The sequence below is a fragment of the Oncorhynchus tshawytscha genome, linkage group LG01 (genome assembly GCF_018296145.1).
Source record: "Oncorhynchus tshawytscha isolate Ot180627B linkage group LG01, Otsh_v2.0, whole genome shotgun sequence".
NCBI lineage: Eukaryota > Metazoa > Chordata > Actinopteri > Salmoniformes > Salmonidae > Oncorhynchus > Oncorhynchus tshawytscha.
Window position 1 is genome coordinate 58,373,388 of NC_056429.1, and position 21,828 is coordinate 58,395,215.

General features: G+C 43.4%; 1 pseudogene; it reads left to right on the plus strand.

Annotated features, from left to right (window-relative positions):
- The window catches only part of LOC112260770, a 144,108-nt pseudogene that overhangs the window by 105,763 nt on the left and 16,517 nt on the right, over nt 1-21,828 (plus strand).

A 21,828-nucleotide genomic window follows, 5' to 3' on the forward strand; every position in this document is an offset into this window, starting at 1 on the left:
ATTTTGTGAGATACTTTTCCCTCTTAGCTAAAATTGTGTTGGAAAAAATATGATTTTAGCTCTCGCTAGCCGTTCAGCCCGAACAATGGTATCCTTACTCTCCCTATCCCCCCCAGCAGTATTCAGATTTGGTTGATTAATTACCTCAGCTGGCCCTTAGCGCTGTCCGCCGCGGGTAAACAAACCCGCCCCAGTTACGTCTCTCTCCTTGCTCTTTAACTGTTTACTCTCATGGGAATTGGCTTATATGGATAGGGCTAAATTGAAATGTTTCTTACAGAAGACCTATAAAAAAAAAAACGTCTCGGCCATGCTCTTTATTAACCCTTTCACTCGTGGGAATTGGCCTATATGGATGGGGCTACATTTAAATGTTTCCTACAGAATAAATGTGAAAATGCATAACCATGGTAGCAATTGAAAGGGAATAGTTTTGAGGGTTATGGGACAATTAGATGAGGAAACAATAGTTCAGCTGACACAAGACTGAATCCAAACATTACACTATTGATTTTGTGAATTTTACATTTATTGGCTGGGCAGGGATGCAGAGATTTACATTTTGAAGGTAGGCCTAAAGATTTTAAGGCAAAATAACCCTATCAAAATGAAAATCTCCTTAAGAGGTAATATGTCAGGCATATTGGGTCAAAATGTATGGTAGCCTATTGTGTGTATATATAATATAACGAAAATTAACATAACTTTTAAGAGATCAGATTTTTAGTTTAGAAATACTTTGCTACAATGGCACACTTGGCCAGCTACCCACCTCTGTCCTTTCTGTTAGCATGTGCGCATGGTACACCATCATTCTTTCGGATAAGTGTCTTTTCAGACTTTTCACAATGATTCTTTAGTTGTGGACACTGTAAATAGTTTGATGTGAATGCCATAATGTAGTTATTTTGTTAGATCTCCCTATTAGCTAAACATAGTTTATTTTACACAATTGCTGTCGTGCTAGCTGTTCGGTCCAAATATGGCATTGAATCATGGGGATTTGTTGCACTATGCAGATGTTGCCTCACTCTGAGGCACGTTTTGCTAGGCAACCCCCCTGGTACTTGCTACCAAATGTTTGTTCCAAGAAACTAAATAAATACTGCACTCTGACACACAAATTATCTTTGCTAGGTTCATGATAGTGTTAGATAAGGCAAGGAAAGTGAATTTCAGAATGTGATATAGTTTTATTGGGATTTGCAGCTGTTGTTGGTAAGTAATGAATCTGCTAGCTTCTGACATAAATTAATCATCCTTTTTAAGGAGAGACTTGTAAAAATTCATAACATTAGTCTCCCTCCTTTCCCAACCCCCCAGCAGTATTCAGATTTGGCTCGTTAATTACCTCAGCTGACCCTTAGTGCTGTCTGCCACGGGTAAACAAACCCGCCCTAGATACGTCTCGGCCATGCTCTTTATTAACCCTTTCACTCGTGGGAATTGGCCTATATGGATGGGGCTACATTTAAATGTTTTCTACAGAATAAATGTGAAAATGCATAACCATGGTAGCAATTGAAAGGGAATAGTTTTGAGATTATGGGGAAATTATTAGACCAAGGGTGAGGACACAACAATTCACAAGACTGAATCCAAACATTACACTATTGCTTTCGTGAATTTTACATTTACTGTACTATTCGCTGCATTTATTGATAATAAAATCTGAAAATACTCTGGATACATTCAGTAACATGATAATAATATTTCTGGAAATTGTACTGTAGGTGTAACATAAGACAAAAAAATGACAAGGGTTTGAGTGAGAGGACTAACTGGTGTCTCCATGTGGTCACACACCTCTCCAAAGTGTTCGAAGTTCCTAACTTAAAAATAAATAAATAAATGTCTAGCTGTGCTGTTGAGGAACTAAATCAAGCACACTTGTAATTTTATTTGGAACATAACCCTGCATCCCTGCCCTCACACAAACACTGTTTGTTTTTTTCGCTATCCAAAAACAGCCCATTGTAAATCACAGTCTGGGTCTGGTGGGCATCATTTGAAAGCCTGTTCTATAACAGATCGTAATTTTGGTGCTCATAGACAGGAGTCATGAGTGCATTCAGGTGTGTGTGCCGCGGCAAATGTTCTTCACAATAGATCCACAGCCTCATTCTGTTCAGAACAAGCAAGGGTATGATACCATGGGCAGATTGGCCATCTGGCAATTCTGAAAAATACCAGAAGAGCCAGACCATCTTTTATTGATGTGGGCTGGTCGATGAAAATGTATGATAAAACAAAAAACATATACTGTGTATATATACCCTGAGTATACCGAACATTATGAACACCTTCCTCATATTGAGTTGCACCCCCCTGCCCAGAACAGGCTCAATTTGTTGGGGCATGGACTCTACAAGATGTCAAAAGCATTCCACAGGGATGCTGGCCCATGTTGACTCAAATGCTTCCCACAGTTGTGGCAAGTTGGCTGTATGTCCTTTGGCTGGTGGACCATTCTTAATACACACGGGAAACTGTTGAGCGGGAAAAACCCAGCAGCATTGCAGTTCTTGACACAAATCAAACTTTATTTATCACATGCGCCGAATACAACAGGTGTAAACCTTACCGTGAAATTCTTACTTAACCAACAACAATGAAATTCTTACTTAATCAACCAACAATGCAATTCAAGAAAGAGTTTTTAAAAAGTTAAAGTTTAAAAAAAAAAAGTTTTTAAAGTAACACAATAAAATAACAAGGCTATATTCAGGGGGTAACCTATGTCCTCCCCTTCATCTACACTACACCAACCCTTTCTCATTTTGAGTCAATATGCAAGCCGAGCTTTACCGTTCATTTATTTTAATTTTTTTACATTACTTAAAAAACATAAGCAAATGCATCATTAACCAATTGAAAAACAGTTTTGTAGCAATAAGGTTTGTTCAATAGGTTAAAGGCCCAATACATTATCACTGCATATTGGCTATGCTTGAATTGCCCTGCCAATGTTCTTCTCAGACCATTTTGAAAATATATAACAAAAATATAAAGTATGATCGCACTGGTAAAGGATAATTTATTCTATTACTTGTGAGCATAATAATTATATGATTATTTTTTACTGGACTGATGCCGCATGCACGAATTCATGTTACTCTTATTACCAGAGAAAGTGAAATATTCCTCTATGAAAAAACACACACCGCTCATAAGAACAACGCAAGCTTATCGAAACACTTTGCTATTCTCATTCATTGCAACTGCAGTGGAAGTGGGAAAAACACACATTTTATGGCTCATAAAAGTGTTGAACAAACTGTTGACACTGCTGAATAACAACTCAATCATGAACTCACTCGTAAAAACAGCAGTTCTTTGCTTTATTCGTTGAGTCTCTGGTCATGGTTTTAAGTTTTGAAATGTCACAGTATCAGCTTTGCTGTGCATTCAAGGTTTCTTTTTAGTCTATGGCTCGAGGAAACCATTCAGACATAGTGATCTGAGCTATCGGATTGGCCAGCGGTAGGCCTATACGACAGGAAAAGGAGGGCCGAGCACACCCCCATTTTCATCGATGGGGCTGTAGTGGAGCAGGTTGAGAGATTCAAGATCCTTGGTGTCCACATCACCAACAAACTATCATGGCACAAACACAGCAAGACAGTCGTGAAGGGGGCATGACAACACCTTTCCCCCTCAGGAGACTGAATAGATTTGGCATGGGTCCTCAGATCCAGGTCTACAGATGCACCATCAAGAGCACCCAACTGGTTGCATCACCGCCTGGTATGGCAACTGCTCGGCCTCCGACCGCAAGGCGTTAGAGGGTAGTGCGTAAGGCCCAGTACATCACTGGGACCGAGCTTCCTGCTATCCAGGACCTCTATACCAGGCGGTGTCAGAGGAAGGGCCTACAAATTGCCAAAGTCTCCGGCCACCATAGTCATTGACTGTTCTCTCTACTACCGCACGGCAAGTGGTACCGGAGCGCCAAGTCTAGGTCCAAAAGGCTTCTTAACGTCTTCTACCCCCAAGCCATAACACTGCTGACCAGCTAATCAAATGGCTACCCTGACTATTTGCATTGACCCTTACGCTGCTGCTACTCGCTATTTATTATCTATACATAGTCACTTTAACCCTACCTACATGTACAAATTATCTCAACAAACCTGTACTGCCACACATTGACTCGGTACCGGTACCCCCTGTATGTAGCCTCATTGTTTTATTGAAAATTATTCAAAATGGGGACACTTTGCCTACCCTGCGCTAGGGCTGCTAAATGAGTGACACAATTTCCCTAGTTAATATTGCCTGTTAACATTAATTTCTTTTAACTAAATATGCAGGTTTAAAAAAATGTATACTTCTGTGTATGGATTTTAAGAAAGGCATTGATGCTTATGGTTAGGTACATTCGTGCAATGATTGTTGTTTTGTAAAATCACCCGTTTGGCGAAGTAGGTTGTGATTCGATGATAAATTAACAGGCACCGCATTGATTATATGCACCGCAGGACAAGCTCGTTAACCTAGTAATATCATCAACCATGTGTAGTTAACTAGTGATTATGTGAAGATTGATTGTTTTTTATAAGATAAGTTTAATGCTAGCTAGCAACTTACCTTGGCTCCTTGCTGCACTTGCGTAACAGGTGGTCAGCCTGCCACGCAGTTTCCTCGTGGAATGCAATGTAATCGGCGTCCAAAAATGACGATTACCGATTGTTATGAAAACTTGACATCGGCCCTAATTAATCGGTCAACCTCTGGTCTGGAGGAAACCTGGCACCATCCCTACGGTGATGCATGGTGGTAGCAGCATCATGCTGTGGGGATGTTTTTGCAAATATGGCCCCCCGGCCAAAACCTGTTTTCGCTTTATGGGGTATTGTGTGTAGATTGATGTGGGGGAAAATGTAATACATTTTAGAATAAGGCTGTAAATGTGGAAAATGGGAAGGGGTCTGAATACTTTTCAAATGCACTGTAGGATGTGTATGGAAAAATAAATGTTTAAACATTTCGACCAATAGATTGGTCGAAAGAACAGACAACTCTTGGTCGACCAAGATAATTTTTTGTTGTTGTCGGGAACAGCCCTAATGTCTTATCATCATCTTGGGCAAATTTATGAATGTTCGAATAAATTAAATACATTTAGTTCATTTCCTACTAAGTTCAAAAATGTTTGCTTCCACTGGGAAGCCAAAATGTTCCCAAACTGGGGATTTTAAACGATGATTGAGGATCCTCCAATTATGGTTTGTCCACCCCAGCACTCGCCTTCGTACAGAACTACTTTCCAGCTGCACCTCAAAAGGATAGTTTGAAATGCAGCAATTAAGATTAGAATTTTGATTACTATGTATGCATAGGCTCTTGTTGTTTTAACGGAATAGCCTACAATGTTCTTTCAGCTTAGATTTACTCAGATTTACATACAACACAGTGTAGCCATAGCCTACAGGCCTAGTGCTTACATTTTTGTGTATATATTCTTTATGTATTCATTCGGGTTCACAGTGCAGACCCAACCCTGTACCACCATTATACACCTCATTTCTACTGGTGTGGTTGTTTAAAGGTTCATTGCATGATTTTGCAGTGTTTTATATACTGTATTTCCACACTGAGGTTGAAGTAATACTGTGAAATTGTGAAAATGATGATGATGCCATTTTTGTGTAAGAGCTGAAATTTCAGCTTGTTTTGGTGGGATGGAGTTTTGGTCTGTCTGATGACATCACCAGTCGGGAAATTTGTTAATAGACCAATAAGAAAGAGTTCCAAACCAAAGAGTTCCAAACCTTTCTGCCAATAACAGCTAGTTTTCAGTTTTCCCCTCCCCACTCAGACCACTCCCAGACAGTCCTAGCATAATTATTGCTTGAGAAATTGCTCTTTGCTAAGAAGCTATTTTTGTTTCCTTTTAACCAATTGTATTTAAAACCAATCACAAGAAGGTACTTAAATGTTACCCAGAAATGATTTGATATTGAGGTAAAAACGGCAGCATTGGACCTTCAAAACCTAGTTGTGCTATCCCATGTCTGAACAGCTCTCCCATCTCCAGAAGCAGCTGGCCAACCTGCTGACAGACCTGGGCTGCACCAGCTCAGCCCTGCTAATCTATGAGAAGCTGGAGCTGTGGGAGGATGCTGTCATCTGCCTGGAGAGGATGGGCCAATATGGCAAGGTACAACACAGCCATTATAACCACCAGAAAAACTGTGACTTCCCTTCTCAGGCGCATTTAATACTCAGTGTTACACAACAGTCAAAGGACATTCTTCGTACTAAACATGGGCACCATCACCACACAAAACACTCGAGAGAAGCTCATCTTGCCCACACTGGAAGAACAGTGAATATCACCGCTCTTTCCATCCACCCTGTTACCTAGCTATCTCGCTCTGCTCCCTACTCCCTCCTTCTCCCCCCGTCTATCTGTCTGTCTGTCTTTAGTGCGCACCTGTTTATGCACTCATTTGTGTTCTCGGGCATTCCAGCTGTCAGACGAATCAGTCCCAGGGAGATCTGGCTCTGTGTCTCTGGCGTTATTATTAACCTGTCTGGCCCCCAGGGCCCCCCTGGGACTCACACACTCCCAGATAGACAGAAATATAGCATGTTTGGGTTGGATCACTCTCTGAGTCCCCCTATCCTTCAGTCAGTGTCCTCTTGGTGGCGCTGATTTGAACGTTCTCTTTTATCTCTTGATGGTGAAACAACAGGCTGTGGAAATACAGGTCACAAGGGTAGCCGGCAGAACCAATGGCATTGGTTTTAGACTGTTTTCCACAGAGGCAGACAGTAAAGAATAAAAGATGTGGACATATGGCAGCTGTTTGTTTTTGTTGGTCCTCCTTTTTGATAGCGGATCGTTTTCATTTTCTTTTCTTTTTTGCTGGAAAAGTCTCAATGTTTACACAGGTGTTTTTTGTTGTTGTTTTTTCTAGCCCAACCTGCAAGGGCTCTCGGTCAGAATTGACTGAGGTAATGAAGAGGTTAGGCAACCTCCTCTCTCGCACCTGTCAGACGATGTTCTGTCACGTCCTAGCAGAATGGTGGTGTGCCACACCAGGTAGAGGTCGAACTATTCGGATTTTTCAACGCCGATACCGATTTATTGGAGGACCAAAAAAATATAAACAGTGGGGCAAAAAAGTATTTAGTCAGCCACCAATTGTGCAAGTTCTCCCACTTGTTAGGCCTGTAATTTTCATATGCAGTTTAAAAAAATATATAGTGTGTATTGATTTTAAGAAAGGCATTGATGTTTATGATTAAGTACATTGGTGCAACGATTGTGCTTTTTTCCGCGAATGTGCTTTTGTTAAATCATCACCCATTTGGCGAAGTAGGCTGTGATTCGATGATAAGTTAACGGGCACCGCATTGATTATATGCAACGCTGGACAAACTACTTAAACTAGTAATATCATCAACCATGTGTAGTTAACTAGTGATTATGTGAAGATTGATTGTTTTTTACAAGGTAAGTTTAATGCTAGCTAGCATCTTACCTTGGCTCCTTGCTGCACTCGCGTAACAGATGGTCAGCCTGCCACGCAGTCTCCTCGTGGAATGCAATGTAATCGGCTATAATCGACATCCAGAAATGCAGATGACCTATTGTTATGAAAACTTGAAATCGGCCCTAATTAATCGGCTATGCTGATTAATCGATCAACCTCTAACACCAGGCCAAGAAGAGAATCCTGTAACACTGTCCACCCATCCTGCTGTGGTTATGAAATGTGGTTCTGAAAGTCATTGATGAAACCAGTGCCAGATTTGTCACAAATGCTCTGAGGATGTTCTCCTGAACCGTTACGCAATGGACATCTGTTTAATTGTCAGTAAGATTCTCACTGAAGTATTTTCTTTCCCCTTGTCCTTTTAGTGATCGACCTGTTTAAGTGACCTCTCAGCATGATTCACAGGGTTCTTTTTCATAAATTCTCTGTAATAGCTAATATCACCACATCAATCTCTCTGGATCAGCGGGGCTTGGCTTGGACGGATTGAGCAGAAATGAGTATTCTACACACACACACACACGCATGCATGCCAGCACACACACATACCGGTGCTCCCTCCAGCTGACCCGTACTTAGCCGCTGCTCACAGTCCCAACCCTGAATGCGAGTCCTGCAGGCCATTGTGCTCCGTTAGTGAATTACAGCTAGTTTTGTCTTCCGATCTGATTACAGACGTGCATTCTGGTCAATATAATAAGTCCTCCACACTAAAACCATGCACTTTGGCCCCGGTCAGTACTCCATGTAACATGATAAAAAAGGCTAGACTATCCATTTGTCTGGAGAAGACTTGGGTGGATTCCAGCCGGTAGTCTCTTTGTACTAAACGTGCTGTTCCTGCTCTCGGTGTGTCTGAATGCATGCTGAATGTGATTGAGCCTGACCTGGCCGCACCCCGAGAAAAAAAAGAATGTAACTAAAATAGAGAAACAGAGGAAATAGGAGAGAGGGAGACCTGCATTAAGTCGATTTCTGTTGAATTCGTATGGTAGCTCTTGAGTTTAGAATGTAATTGTTGTATTACACCAGCCTTATGGATGAGCCATCTGTGTAAACCTTACATGGAAATAAACAAAATGAAACATTGAACAACACTTATATGGTATAATCCAGGCCAAAATAGCCACATTTGAAATAAATGTATGGTATTGACAAATGTTTAAAGCACATCTGTTTCACAAATGGGACAGTAAATCACATATGAATATCCCGGGACATGCAGTTCAGACTGAGAACCCATTTAGAGAGTATATGTTCGCGTACAGAACTCATGAATGTTGTTCAATTTCTAGAAATATTCGAAGCCTGATTGGATTCCCTTCGATGTGCTACCGCACCATGGAAAATTACTCTCCCCTTAACAAAAATGTGTCATGGCCCCCATAGTAAGACAGGCCCCATTTATAAAAGCGACAGATATAGCCAAAGGGTGCTTCCACTCTACCCTTAAGCAAGGGTCAGTGAGTTCAGAGAACTCCTTATGTGGTTTTCCCAGCACAATAAGGGTGTCTGTACTTGGAGGAGTACTGAATCCCTCCTTTTCTCTCCCTCTACCTCTCCTCGCTCTCTCTCTCTTTTATGGAGGAGCATGCTGGGGGTTCTAACTGGTGGGCCATTCTCCAAGTTTATTAAAATCCAATTCACAATCACCCTTTTTTTTCATTTCCCCCAGAAAATCGACTGAAATGCTTCTACTGAAAGTCATTCTCCAGTGAAATGCACATAGTCTGTCTTATTTCCTGGTGAGAGCGTGTCAAGTGTGCGTGGTCATAAGAGCACTTTCTAATCAATTAGCCTGATTCTTAACCAGCAGTTGGCTGTAGGAGTGCCCAATTGATGTTGTGAATATAACCTTCCTAATATGATTTTTATCATGGTAATAAAATCTTGCCTGCCTTTCTAGGAAACAGTCAGACGTTTTCCCTCTTTCCTGGGTGTGCAGCACCCCTCCAAATAACTGAATGGCGGTAACTATAAGATTCACTGCTGTACCCATGACTGTGAAACTGTTAAAAATATTTGTTAAATGGATCAGGCTCTTCTGCCAGCGGAGGGGGTGTGGTCTGGAAAAGGTCATGGAAGCCCACTTCTTTTTGACCAGCAGCACTAGTGTGCTGATGTGATGGCCCCTAAGGACGATATTGATATTTGAAGGAAAATCTCATGGATTTTCATTTTTAAATGGGCTGTAAATTGTTGGCTTGCTCCCTCAGTAGAGGGGGGAAAAAATGCTTTATTTCTAATATAAATGCACATGTCTTCGAAGATACGTTTCCCCTTGTTGTACTATATAGTATAGTGGGATCAGCGAAAATACAAATATGTGCAATCGATTGACCAATAGATAATAGTCTACAGCAATGTTCTGTCATCGGTAGAGTTGCTGGACTCACCTTACTTTTCTGTGGTGTTAATCCCCTTTTGTCAACTCAGTTTGTGATTTGCAGAGGTCCATGTCCATCTACTATTCAAGGTTATACCAAAAACACTTTTCGTCCAAACAAATATTCCACTTTGCCAGCCGTATTGTTTTTGCGTTGTAATTCCATTTGTTGGAGGTGAGTTCAGGGTTTTGTGGTCTGATGAGTGGTGTGGAAGAGAGGGCTACGGTTACTCCATGAGGTAAAGGAATGCAATGAAAACCCAGAGTCCCTTGCGCCCAAAAGCACTCACCCTGAGCTGTGGGTAGATTGGGACGCTTCGACACGAACTGGGGCACTTCTCAAAGTGAAGTGAAGGGAAGTGAAACCTGATCGTTATTCTACACTCTCCAAATCAGGGAGTACAGTACTCAAATCAGCTCTTTTGAGAGGTTCAGTGTCTGTTGGCTTGTTTCAACATCTTGATTGAGCTTAACTTCTTGGCGGGATCATTTTCGTCAACATCCGCTGAATTGCAGAGCTCCAAATTCAAATTAAATTACTAAAAATATTTTATTTTCGTGAAATCACAAGTGCAATATAGCAAAACACAGCTTAGCTTGTTGTTAATCCACCTGGCGTATCAGATTTCAAAAAAGCTTTTCGGCGAAAGCAAACCAAGCGTTTATGTAAGGACATCTCTCTCACCAGACAAAACATTACAAACAGCTAGCAGCAAAGTAGATTGGTCACGAAAGTCAGAAAAGCAATACAAATGAATCGCTTACCTTTGATCTTCGGATGTTTGCACTCACGAGACTCCCAGTTACACAATAAATGTTTTTTGTTTCAAAAAGATTATTTTTATATCCAAAATACCTCCATTTGGTTGGCGTGTTATGTTCAGAGGCTTGAGCGGTCACGACGGGGCAGACTAAAATTCCAAATAGTATCCTTACAGTTCGTAGAAACATGTCAAACGTCTTTTTATAATCAATCCTCAGGTTGTTTTTACAATAAATAATCGATAATATTTCAACCGGACAGTAGCTTTTTCAATAGGAGAGAGAGAGAAAATGTCTGCTCCACTCTGTTGGCGCGTGCAAAACGCTGCTGGCACCCAGCTATGCACTGACGCAATGTGATCTTTCTCGATAATTTTTCAGAATAAAAGCCTGAAACGATGTCTAAAGACTGTTCAGACCATGTGGAAGCCATAGGAAAAGGAATCTGGTTGATATCCCTTTAAATGGAGGGAAGGCATGCAATGGAACAGGGAGCTTTCAAAATAGAAGGCACTTCCTCTTTGGATTTTCCTCAGGTTTTCGCCTGCAATATCAGTTCTGCTATACTCACAGACAATATTTTGACAGTTTTGGAAACTTTAGTGTTTTCTATCCTAATCTGACAATTATATGCATATTCTGGGCCTGAGAAATAGGCAGTTTCATTTGAGTACGTTTTTCATCCAAACATCAAAATACTGCCCCCTACACTCAAGAGGTTAACCAATGAGTGTATTGTGGTATTCCCAGACCAAATCAAAGCCTGGTCATTGTTAGCAGAGAATGTTCAGTGTGCTGGCTCTGAGGGTCTTAAGGAGCAAAGCTCTTTCCCCCTCTCTCCCTGCCTCTCTCTCTCCTCCCCCTTCCCTCTGTTTCACTCCCTCCCTCCTTTCTCGCTCCCTCTCTCCCAGGCAGAGGAGATCCTGCGTAGGGAGCTGGAGAAGGAGTCCCCCAGTCTGTAATGCTTGCTGGGGGACGTGCTGCTGGACCACCAATACTACAACCAGGCCTGGGAGCTGTCGAACCATCGCAGCGCATGCGCCATGCGCTCCAAGTCCCTGCTGTACCTCCGGGCCAAGGACTTCCAGCAGTGTGTGGAGTGCTTCAAGAAGTCACTCCGCATCACCACCATGCAGGTAAACTAACCTCTGATATGGCTAGCTTTGGGTAGGATATTTTAACAATTATTTGAGTCTCTGAAGTGGATTCTTGTCATGTCAGGACTACTCATAGGGTGGAACTCAACTACCTGACCTGCTGGTAACCTCCCTACAAGTGACATTTCCACATTTTTTAACGAATAGATGGATTCAATCAATCATTCAATAGCACTTTAGAGAGTAGGTTGGCACCGTAGAGAGAAGTAATCAGGAGTCAGTTTCACCCAGGCCATAGCGGAACAGAGGAAAGGGAAATCATTTCCTGTTTTCCTTCACTCTTCTGCCCTTTGTCCATATTTAATTCAGCAGGTCAGCCAGCAATAGGATGTTTTAATTTAGTTTGTTTTGCCATAATGACATTCCCCCTTCCATTTTTCAAGGAGTTGTTGAAGTATTGCCAAGGAGATATGAGAGCCCTTGTAACCGATCACTCTGGCTATTCTTTGGAGAATGAAGATAAACAGAATATAGGGGAATATACTGTACATGCCAGTCTCCCACCTCCCTTTGATATGAGCAATAAGATGTTGTGGTGAGAGGGGAAAGACACTCGAGTGCGGCTCAGATATCAGAGCTGGGGGGGGAAACGAGGGTGAGAGAGCGAGAGGGAAAAAAAGGGAAATAGACAGGGAAGAGGGAAAGAGTCCGGGGGACTGACACCACAGCTGATTTGCATAGATGGGTCCTGCCCGTTAGTTGCAGAGCGGGACCTGCCACTCCCCCCATGACAGGTGGGCTTTCCTCCAAAGCAAACATACATGCCCAGGAGGGATGCAACATGAGCCAACATGGCGTTTGCTCCCCCCCCACACCTCTCCTGTGTGGACCCTGCCAGTGAGCGTGGTGGGGAAGTTTTGAACGCAGGACTCTTGAGAAAGTGTGGTAGGCTCAGCACGTTTTTACAGTGGATCAACGGGGAAAGTTAGCATTTAGCACTAAGATAATACGGGATTCTCACCTGGAATAGAGAAATCTATAAAATGATATTGCACTCAACATTTAACAGTTTATGATTCCTAAACACTGCTCACTGTGTTTGTCTTGTTTCTACAGCTTGGGGTGTGGTTCACCCTGGGCTGTGCCTACTTTGCTCTGGAGGGCTATGAGGGAGCTGCCAGGGCCTTACAGACGTGTGTATGTGGGACTGGAGCCAGATGTAAGTACATACTATATTACTACAACGCCTTCCTCCCAATGTCAGGCCTTACATCACCACGTACATCACCACGTACAAGAAAGTATTCATATCCCTTGACTTATTCCACATTTTGTTGTTACAGCCTGAATTAAAAATGGATTAAATATATTTTTTTCCTCCACACACACTGCCCCATAATGACAGTGAAAACATGTTTTTAGAAATGTTGGCAAATGAACTGCAGAAATATCTCATTTACATATGTATTCACACCAATGACTCAACACTTTGTAGGAGCCCCTTTGGCAGTGATTACAGCTGTGAGTCTTTCTGGGTAAGTCTCTAAGAGCTTTCCACACCTGGAGTCTACAACATTTGCCCATTTTATTATTTTTTTAATTCTTCAAGCTCTGTCAAATCAGTTGTTGATCATTGCTAGACAGCCATTTCAGGTCTTGCCATAGATTGTCAGGTAGATTTAAGTCAAAACGTTAACTCTGCCTTTCAGGAACATTCACTGTCTTGGTAAACAATTCCTATGTAGATTTGACCTTGTATTTTCCTGCTGAAAGATGAATTATTCTCCCAGTATCTGGTGGAAAGCAGACTGAACCAGGTCTTCCTCTAGCATTTTGCCTTTGCTTAGCTCCATTCCATTTCTTTTTCATCCTGAAAAACTTCCCACTATGCTTGAAAATATGGAGAGTGGTACTCAGTAATATGTTGTATTGGATTTGCCACAAACATAACACTTTGTATTCAGGACAAAAAGTTACTTGCTTTACCACAGTTTTTGCAGTATTACTTTAGTGCCTTGCTGCAAACTGGATGCATTGTTTTGTAATATTTTTATTCTGTGTATCATTCCTTCTTTTCCCTCTGTCAATTAGGTTAGTATTGTGGAGTAACTACAATGTTGTTGATACATCCTCAGTTTTGTCCCATCACAGCCATTAAACTCTGTAACTGTTTTAAAGTCACTATTGGCCTCATGGTGAAATCCCTGAGCGGTTTCCTTCCTCTCCGGCAACTGAGTTAGGAAGGACGCCTGTATCCTTGTAGTTACTGGGTGTATTGAGACACCATCTAACGTGTAATTAACAACTTGACAATGCTCAAATGGATGTTCCATGTCTGTTTTCTTCTTCTTTTTTCACCAACTACCAATAGGTGCCCTTTGTGAAGCATTGTAAAATCTCCCTGGTCTTTGTTGTTGAATCTGTGTTTGAAATTCTTGACTGGTTGACTTTACAGTTAATTGTATGTGTGGGGTACAGAGATGATGTCGTCGTTAAAAAACCATGTTAAACACTATAATTGCACACCGAGTGAGTCCATGCAACTTATTATGTGACTTGTTAATCATATTTTTCCTCCTGAACTTATTTAGGCTTGCCATAACAAACGGGTTGAATACTTATTGACTCAATACGTTTCAGCTTTTCATTTTTTATTCATTTGTAAACATTTCGAAAAAATATAATTCCACTGACATTATGGGGTATTGTGTGTAGGCCATTGATAATTTTAAAAAATCGCCATTTAATCCGTTTTAAATTCAGGCTGTAATACAACAAAATGTGGAAGAAGTGAAGGGGTGTGAATACTTTCTGATGGCACTGTATAGAAAGACAGAGTCGATCACATGAATGCACAGTGGGACCATTAAAATACCATTCCTCTCTCATTTTGTCACTCCCTCTACCCCCTCCCCCCACTCTCTTTTTCCATTACTCTCACAAATGCGCACACATTCCCACACACAAACACACTCAGACAAACTGAGAACACGCCCTTACCGTAGCCCCAGTTATAACACTCTTGTCCTCCAGCAGTCTTTCCAATCCAACTTAATGACCCATACGGCACCTGTGTGCCCAATGCATCGGGAGGGAATGTACTCCTAGAGCACTCGGCAGAACCGATTTCTGCTCTGAGGGAGTTAGTCTTCTGCCACGGTATCTAAACAACCCTGTGCTTACTTGTGTGTAAACTGTTTTTCTCCCTCCCTCTCTTTTTCCTCCTTTAGAACGCAGAGGCGTGGAACAACCTCTCCACGGCCTACATCCGCCTGAGACAGAAGTGAGTACTGTACAGTCGCACCCCCTGAGCCATTAACCTGTCAATGATTGAACAGAATTAGGACTCTGGAAGATGTAGAATTCAGTCATACACCCATCAACGAGTGACTGGCTCAATGTTCGAATGTCTCCTGGTTTTGAATTTAGGGTCCCTCAGTCTATTCGAGAGCCTCCTCTCCCCAGCTCACAAACAATTGACTGGACTGGAGGTGTGCTTTAGGGTGCGGAATTATACTATTGAGCCAACTGGTCTTGGTGGCTCTCACTGATACTCACTCGGTCACTCACTCACCCGCCCATCCATCCACCCTGAAGGTGCCGGGTTGACACAAGGCTAGAACAAAGACAGAGGACTCAAACGTTGATGTGATCAGCCCTGATATCCCTGAGTTTCCCAGGCCGCTACCCGTACTGATCAAAGACATGTCACTCTCACAGAGACAGCGAGAGGGAATCGTCAGCCAGCAGGCCTCCATTCAACCTGACCGTATTGATTTTTGGCTGGAGAGGGGTATCAAAGAGTGGGGGTTGAGACGAGATGTTGTCTGTGGAAGGACATTACAACACTTATCAAACACAACATCGCCAGCCTGCATAACCCCACAGATAGCACTGATTTACACACTAGTGAAACAGATTGATGTTTACAAGGTTGTTTTTTTTCTCACCCCACTCCAACTTCTCTGGTCATTAGTTTGGTCTCGTAACTGACTTCAATGCTTTTCAATTACTTCCTGAAACTCACCGGGCAGTAGTAATGGGAAAGATAACATCGTAGCGCCCTCCTGATTTTACCACAGGACCTAGGTACACCCCTGCTGACCCTGACGAGGGCATCAGACAGATTTGTTAGGCTTAAGTCAATTAGAACATTCTCACCCCTGCAAGATGGGCAGGTTCGTTTATTTCCCCTGAAAACCACAAGCTCTTGCTGGCAGGACTCTCTGTTTGGGAAGCAGGACTCGCCACTGTTTCTTTCTTGGGAAACTTTCCCCCCTCAGCCCCTGTTCAAATCAGGTCTGTGCTTTCAGGCCTGAAATTAAAAAGTGTGGAGACTTCTACCTGGTTAGCGCTTGGGCTAATTCAGTCGAAGCCTTCTCTGTTGAAGAGGCTGGAGCCTGTGGTGTGTGTGTGAGTGCAGGTGGATCAGAGGGATAGAATCAGGGCGGTTGTGACAGCCCGGCGCTAACTATGTAGCCTGCGTCTCACTGAGGTGTCAGACACAGAGGGCAGGCAGCCATGTCAGTCATGCTTGGCTATGCTCCACCTCTGGACATCTGCTGAAGTTACAGAGATACTGGCACCTCACCTGAAATCGTGACTAATTACTGAACTGTAGGTTTGGATTCGGGTAGGACCGAATCCAAACTTAAAGGAATAGTGCGAGATTTTGATAATTATATTGAAAGTAGTTTCGTGAGCCAGTGCTAACTATCTTACCGGTAGACTTCCAGTCATTGCGCTAACGCTGGTTAGCATTGGCTCATGAAACTACCTTCAACTTCCTTCAAAATGTTCATAAACATAATGGTATCCATGAGCTCATCTGACTCTGGGTAAGTAGAGAAGGGGCTTGTTTGCCAGAATCTTGCACTATCCCTTTGAGTAACTCAAATTGGTACGTATATCCCATTGACAGTAATGCATGATTTACTCCAAAGTCTGTGTGCATCTCAACTTAATATTAATTACATAAGACTTTGTAAGCTGCTCCTGAAAAATATCATGAGCACCAGCCATGTAAAAACACTTCACTTGACACCACTAATTCCAGGCCCTGTCTGTCCCACTGTCTGTCAGGACCAAGGCGTTCCACAACCTGCAGGATGCTCTGAAGTGTAACTACGAACACTGGCAGACCTGGGAGCACTTCATCGCTGTCTGCACCGGCATGGAGAGTTTGCCGAGGCCATCAAGGCCTACAACCGCCTCATGGACCTGAGGGACAAATTCAAGGATGTACAGGTAACGATAGTGCCCACGGGCACAGATCTAGGATCAGTTATCCTGAAATCACAGCCTAAACCATTTAGGAGGAAATGCTAAATGGATCTTAGATCGGTGTCAGGGGGCGGTACGTGTAAAGCAACCTAGAATTTGAACATGCTGGACCCAATATGCCACCAGGAGCTTGCCTATAATGGCACAGTAATATCCTATTATTCAAGGAGTCGTGGCTGGACGAGGACCTGGTTAATATAAATCTAGCTGGTTTTTCTATGCATTGCAGGACAGACCGGCAATATCTCATAAACTCAAGGGCGGGGATGTATGTCTCTTTGTTAACAACAGCTGGTGGCACGATTTCGAATATTAAGGAAGTCTCGAGGTTCTGATCACCTTAGAATATCAACTGTAGACCATACTATTTACCATTTTTTGTAGCTGTCTATTTACCACCACAAACCAAGCTCTATAGGGCCATAAGCCAACAAGATAATATTCATCCAGAGGCAGCGCTCCTAGTGTCCGGTGATTTTAATGCAGGAAAACTGAAATCCGTTTTACCTCATTTCTACCAACGTCTCACCTGTGCAACTAGAGGGGTCACCTTTACTGCACATACAGAGACACATACAAAGCTCTCCCTCGTCCTCCATTTGGCAAATCTGACCATAACACTATCCTTCTGATTCCTGCTTACGAGCAAAAAAAAACAGGAAGTACCAGTGACCCACTCAATTTGGAAGTGGTCTGGTGAAGCAGGTGCTAAGCTACAGGACTGTTTTGCTAGAGCAGACTCGAATATGTTTTGGGATTCATCCAATGACATTGAGAAAAGAGTTTGCCACATCAGTCACCTGCTTCATTAATAAATGCATCGAAGACGTTGCCCCCACAGTTACCGTACATACATATCCCTACCAGAGGCCATGGATTACAGGCAACATCCACACTGAGGTAAAGGCTAGATCTGCCTCTTTCAAGGAGCGGGACACTAACCCAGTCGCTGCAATCCTGCTATGCCACTTCTCAAACTCATTCCACGGAGGGCCAAGTGTCTGCAGGTTTTCTCTCCTCACTTATATTTGATTGATGAATTAAGATCACAGATTAGTAAAGTACTTCCCTCACCTGGTTGTCTAGGTCTTAAACAAAACCCAAAGACACTAGCCCCTCCATAGAATGAGTTTGACACCCCTGCGCTACGCTCTCCGACAACCCATCAAGCAGGCAATGCATCAATATAGGACTAAGATCAAATCCTACTGCGCCGGCTTTGGCGCGCGTTGTATGTGGCAGGGCTTGCAAAATATCACAGATTACTGAGGGAAACCCAGCCACAAGCTGCCCAGTGACACAAGCCTACCAGACGAGCTGAATGCCTTCTATGCTTGCTTCGAGGCAAGCGACACTGACCCATGCGTGAGAGCACCAACTGTTCCAGACACGTGTGATCGCGCTCTCCGTAGCCGATGTTAGTAAAACCTTTAAACAGGTTAACATTCACAAGACCGCAGGGACAGATGGATTACCAGGATGCATACCCAGAGCATGCGCTGACCAGCTGGCAAGTGTCTTCACTGACATTTTCCACCTTTCCCAGACCACATAGTTCCTGTGCCCAAGAAAGATTACTTGTCTAAATGGCTATCGCTCCGTAACACTCACATCTGTAGCCATGAAATTCTTTGAAAGGCTGGTCATGGCTCACATCAACACCATCGTCCCAGACACCCTGGACCCTCTCAAATTCGCATACCGCCCAACAAATCCACACCTACGTGAGAATGCTGTTCATTGACTGCAGTTCAACATTCAACACCATAGTGCCCTTGGAGCTCATCACTAAGCTAAGGTCCCTGGAACTGAACACCTCCCTCTGCAACTGGATCCTGGACTTCCTGACGGGGGCCTCTGAGGTGCGTGCTTAGTCCCCTCCTGTACTCCCCGTTCACCCATGACTGTGTGGCTGCGCACACATTAAGATTGCCGATGACACAATGGTGGTAGGCCTGATCAACGATGAGACAGCCTATAGGGAGAAGGTCAGAGGCCTGGCAGTGTGGTGCCAGGACAGCAACTTCTCCTTCGACAACAGTGAGACAAAGGCGCTGATCCTGGACTACAGGAATTGGAGGGCTGAGCCACGCCCCCATTCACATCGAGGCTGTAGTGGAGCGGGTCGAGAGCTTCAAGTTCTTTGGTGTCCATATCACTAAGGATCTATCATGGCCCAAACATACCAACACAGTCGTGAAGAGGTCATGACAACGCCTCTTCCCCCTCAGGAGGCTGAAGAGCTGGCATGGGCCATCAGATGCTCTACAGCTGCACCATGGAGAGCGTCTTGACTGGCTGCATCACCACTGTGTTTGAGAACTGCTTGGCATCCGAGCTCAAGGCACTACAGAGGGTAGTGCATTACGGCCCAGTACATCATCCAGGACCTCTATACCAGGCGGTGTCAGAGGAAGGCCCAAAAAATGTATCCAGCCACCAAGACTCCAGCCACCAAGCCACAAACTGTTCTCTCTGCTACCGCACAGCAAGCCGTACCAATGCTCCAAGTCTGGAAGCAACAGGACCCTGAACTGCGTTTACCCCCAAGCCATAAGACTTCTAAACAAGACTGATAAATAGCTCATAAAATGGCAACCACGGCTGCTCACGTTGACCTTTTTTGTACTAACTCTCTTGCGCTGACTATGCACACACACTGGACTCTACCCACACACTCACACATACTTATACACACGCCCCAATAAACACACACACACACACTACATACGCCAACACACACAACATGCACACACACAATTTCACACTACATACACTGCTGCTAGTCACTTTACCCCTACCTACATAGCTACCTCAATTACCTTGTACCCCTGCACATCAACTCTGTACTGGTATTCCCTTTGTATAGCCATGTTATTTTCTACTCCCTATATATATAAAGATAGATAGATATATATATATCATTGTTATTTTTACTCTGATTTCACCATACACCTCATCTGCTTGTTTTACCGTGCTGCCCCTCTAATAATGCGTGTTTAACAGTCGCTGCGCAGGTCTTCCGGAGGAGGAGGAGCGACGGAGAAGTCTCAGCCATGTCATTTGGGATTCAGCCTTCATAATTTACCAGGGCACAGAAGGGTGCACTCAACCTCCTCTCGCCGCCTCTTAGCTCCATCACAAAACCCAGGGCCACCCAGAGAATGAACCCAGGGGAATGAAAAATATGAGGGAGGTTGTAATCTGTTTGAGAAAAGCCACGCCACCTGCTACCACCTCTTTAATACTGAAATCACTTGGGTCAGGGAGCCCGATCATTCAGAGACCTGAACCTTCTAGACCTCCATGACAACACACCACTTGAACACCAGTCTCTTATTTTGCTGAGGCTCTTATCCCCACGATGTCTAATGGAATGTCAGGTGTCGATATTGAAATGTGATCCGTAGGACCCTGCTCACATTCTCTGAAGATGTCCCTGCAAAATGTCCACGCCAATAGTTGTACCCTGCCTGCTAGGCTTATCAGGGACTTTCATTTGGTTTCATTTTCAAAAATGTACATATACAATCAGTGAATCATCGCTCGCTAATTAGAAATCCACCGACGCATACTAAATAGAAACTTTACCCGGCGACTTCGAATAAACAAGTCCTAACATCGCCACTGAGCAGAACGGCAGTATAAGTCCTCTGTCCCGGACTACATATGGTCTGCCTTCAGAGCAATTCACTTTAAAGATGTTTCGGTCTGAATGTGAACGCTCTAAATAACAAACAGATCTTTAGATGTCTGGAGGTTGGGGCTGGGTGCTCCTGGGTGCACAGTCATAATACCCAGCCCTGGCTTCGTCTTGCACCTCCACTGTCGTGCCACTTAACATTCACAGCCATGTTTGGAGCTGTTTCATTGCCTTTCCTAATTAGCTTGGCAAAGTCAGTAGGGGTTTGCTCAAAAAGTGTTATTTTACTTTCCTTTCCTGCCCGCTCTCCCTCTTTTACTCTTCTTTCGCTCAATGGATTCATTTATGCTTGGCAAGATGCTAGTGCCTCATAAATTAGGGTCGGAGATGTAAAAGCACACAAGTTGAAAAGGTCACAACCAGCCACCCGCTGTTGAGAAGGATATGTCCCAGTAATTGGGATCTAGATTCACATTCTTTAACTGTTTTCCCACAGTCTTCATTCTCTTTATTTTTCCTTCTGCCCTTTACTCTCTGGGTTGCGTAAGGAGGATGGGTCAGTTCCTAAGGCCCCAGCTTATTTGGCTTTTGAGCATCAAATTAAAATGTGTTCCCATCCGGTTTATGAGTGCTTACTGTGGTTGTCTGATACCCTAGCCCCTCTCCACTCACACAATGTGCATAGTTTGGTGGGGCTATTTGAGTTGCTGCCATTGTAAAGTCCCCACCCATCTCTTCTACCCCCCCATGCCATGCCCCTCCTCCCTTCCTCAACTCAGCACTGTTTCGTTTAAAAGCACTCGTATTTGTAGCGTAGGCTATATTCGGCACCCTATTTTTAGGCATGCCTGACTCGTGTCATTGAATTGTATTTTGAATTGTTTGAAGAGAGGCGACAGTTAACGTCGTACCTCCTAACCCACTTCATTAAATCTATTCTTGGAAGTGCTTGTTTGTCACCAATGTCTTTTCCTTTCCCCTCCTTCACTTGTTCTGACCTCATATTTTGTTTATTTTCTTCCATTTTGTTTGCTTCCTGTGACTGTTTTTCGTGTATACTGGACTGTATGTCTGAGTGGGAGAGAGTATTTTACAACTGTACTCCCTATGGACCATGACCAGGGCAGTTTATTAAATGCATTGGTAGCA